The following is a 3,034-nucleotide window of genomic DNA, read 5'->3' as shown; positions in this document are numbered from 1 at the left end:
TTAATCAGCAGGCTCCTGTGCTTGCCATGGGGCTCGCTTGCCTCACTGTATATGAGAGTCAACTGCTCGCTAGTGGCTGCTTTTTGCCTTCCCTGCTCGCTGTGCTGCGGTGCTGCTGATCATCTGGCTCTGCTGTGCCTGGGAAGGGTTTGATAACAGCCACGGCTCATGCGCCTGGGCTGGCAGACGGCCAGGGCATCGCTGCTGTTCCTGTGCTGCTGCACTGGGCAGGCTGGAACTCCGGGGTGAGCTCAAGTCGCAGGGACCATGACCGGTGGGTGAGTCCATGCGGGAGCAGGACACCCCGAAGCATCTGTGGCCGTGCATAAGTCCACGCCAGAGCAGATATATCTTGAACCATCTGTGGCCGTGGTTATGCCTGTGCTGCGGCAGGTATACCTCTGAAGGGATTGTGGCCTTTCCTACAGTCACAGTAGCGTGTAATCATCGTACTTCAATGCTTTGGATACACCCCTCAAAATATCCTCCTTTAGTGTCAACATAATGATGTTTGGTACAACAGACTCTTTGCTTAAAACAGTGGTGCCGTTAAAATCAACAGCAAAACGTTGTCTTCAGTGAGGAACTTTGACACAAGAGTTTCATCTGGAGCAAGGTGAATAGTTCCTCTAGTTCTTTAGGCAATTTGTCTTTATTTCCCAATGCTCTAAGGAATAAAACTGAAGTACTGTGATTAAATGCTGCCATGACTGCTTAAATAGGATTGAATCAATGAAGTCATTCAGAATATGACCAATTTGCTGCTGAAAGTGTGTTTGCCTCTAAAACATGCCCATTGCCTCTGATGTTGCAAAACTTATTTACTTGTAATGTTCTGCAGCCTCCTGAAGTTTTCTCCTGCATTTTTCAATGGAAATGGGGTAAACCGAAGAGAAACCTGTCTGGATGTGATTAATCTGGCCATATGCAGAACTCTACAGAGTAGAAATTAATCTGATAGAATCACAGAATCACAGAATGGTTTGTCCTGGAAGGGACCTTGAAAGATAATCTATTCCAACCCCCTTGCATAACTGAGCTATCTGTTTGGATTCCCCTTATAATCAATTAAGAGAAATAAGCACATCTAAAATTTGAACCACCTCATTGTAAAATAGATGTCCGAAGAGGTTAGGTGAGTCATTTGCATTGCAGATAGGTGAAGTTGGAGTGAATGAATCCCACCCTGCAATACTGAGCTTCTTAAAATCAATAGAAGTGGTGGTCAGTCAGAAAAAAAGCGTTAGTATAACATTCCATGAGGGTGCATTGATTTTTCATTGATCCATTGACTTTTGTGCTCAGTCATAATCCAGCCTGCTTGGAAATGAGCCCTGCTTACTCTCTGGGCTGGTAGGGTGAGATTCATCTGCTGTGCAGGAACGTCCCTCTCAGAGCCACAATGCTGTAACAGAGATCCCAGCACCACTCCTTCATGGAGTCCTCTTGGTATTCTTATCAGAGAACATTTTGAATTAGCAATTGACTCCAAGTAACAATGGGACACTTTTCCAAGCCCACATCCATGTTTTAATCGTGATGCCTAGAATCGCTGAAATGGAATTTGACAATAAATCCTTGATAGAACAATAAAACCGTAAGGGTTTTCTTTTGTGGGGTGTTGGGGAAGATTGTTTTGGGGTTTTTTCACAACAATCTCATCCAAGGTTGTGTTTCTCTCAGTGTTACCCAATAAAATCAAGCAGACAGAGGAAAGACACACAGCCAAGACCTTAGTGCTTTGGAATAGCAAAGGGAGAAAAACATATATCATTATAAACTTAAATAATATAAGAAAAGAGGTATAAGGAAGAAAGACAATGCATCCCTGCCTTTTCTAGGGGAGCTGAATGCCACCTTAAAACCAAACACAAATGAGTGATTTATGATGTCAAAGCCAAACAACTACTTAATGGTAAGAGATAAGACATCACACCTGGGTCAAACTATCTCTGAAGAATGATTTGTTGCATCATTTGAGGGGTTTTGGGGGAACATGTTGCTCTCAGAAGGGATTGCATTTGGGGGAAAAAACATGAATAGAAAAAGGAAGGAGTTATAGTTTATGGTAAAATATGAGTCAGTAAAGCAATGTCAGCAATGCCGTAAACAATGAAGGGAGCGTTAATAAGTCTGTTACTGGAAATAAAAAACAGTGAAGAAAAAGAGAGTCAGATAGACAAGCAAAAAATACATCTGATTTTGAAAAATGAAAGAAGAAAGAAGGAAAACTTTCTCTTGAAAGAAAACTTTCTTTTGAAAGAAAAAAAGAATAAAGATATTGAGCTTATCAAGATCCAAGGGTTTGTTGCACTCAGCTCAGCATGAGGGGAATTTGGCCCCGATCCACCTTTGTGTCCTGGCTGTCATGTTGAAAGCCAGTTCAACCTGTTCTTCATGCAATGCCAAATCTGCCCAAAATTTGGCTGGCTGTCAGGGCCCCTAAGAAGCCGGTGTTGCAGCTGGGGCTCACCAGGGCAGAGCTGCAAGCCAAAGGGTGCCCCAAGAGACAGCTCTGTTAGCTGTGTGGCCCCCGGGGTTGCCTGGAGGAAGAGCCTGAGGAGCTGGAACCATTGGCTTCCCCTCTGGGAAGGACACCAGGGCACTGCAGATCTGACCCAAATATGTTTAGAGACATGATTAAGTGAGGCAACAGGGTTTATTTTTAAATTAAGATGGAGGATTATCAGTTTAAATACTGAAATAGGATCGAAACCACAAAATTCAAAGCCAGTTCTTTGGCTCTGCTGTAAGACCTGTCCTAACTGCTTAGCCAAAGGTTTTCTGGCATGGGAGAAAACTCAGCTGATTTAGGCTGGATTCAACCCTCCTCAACTGAGGAGATATTTGACTTTGGGCTGTTTGGGTCAGCCAGTTATAGAGCAAATACCTAATGCAGCTCCAGGCCAGAATCAAAACCTACCCCTGCAAAGGTTCAGGCTGGGGAAGCTGCCTGGACACTGCTCCTCCAGGAGGGAACCAGGCTGTGTCGATCTGGGGAAATGTTACATTAGGACCTCATTTGGGGACCAAA

The sequence above is a fragment of the Egretta garzetta genome, unplaced genomic scaffold (genome assembly GCF_000687185.1).
Source record: "Egretta garzetta isolate BGI_Z169 unplaced genomic scaffold, ASM68718v1 scaffold68, whole genome shotgun sequence".
Classification (NCBI taxonomy): Eukaryota; Metazoa; Chordata; class Aves; order Pelecaniformes; family Ardeidae; genus Egretta; species Egretta garzetta.
The sequence above is the reverse complement of the archived record's forward strand: the minus strand, read 5'-3'. Positions refer to the sequence as shown.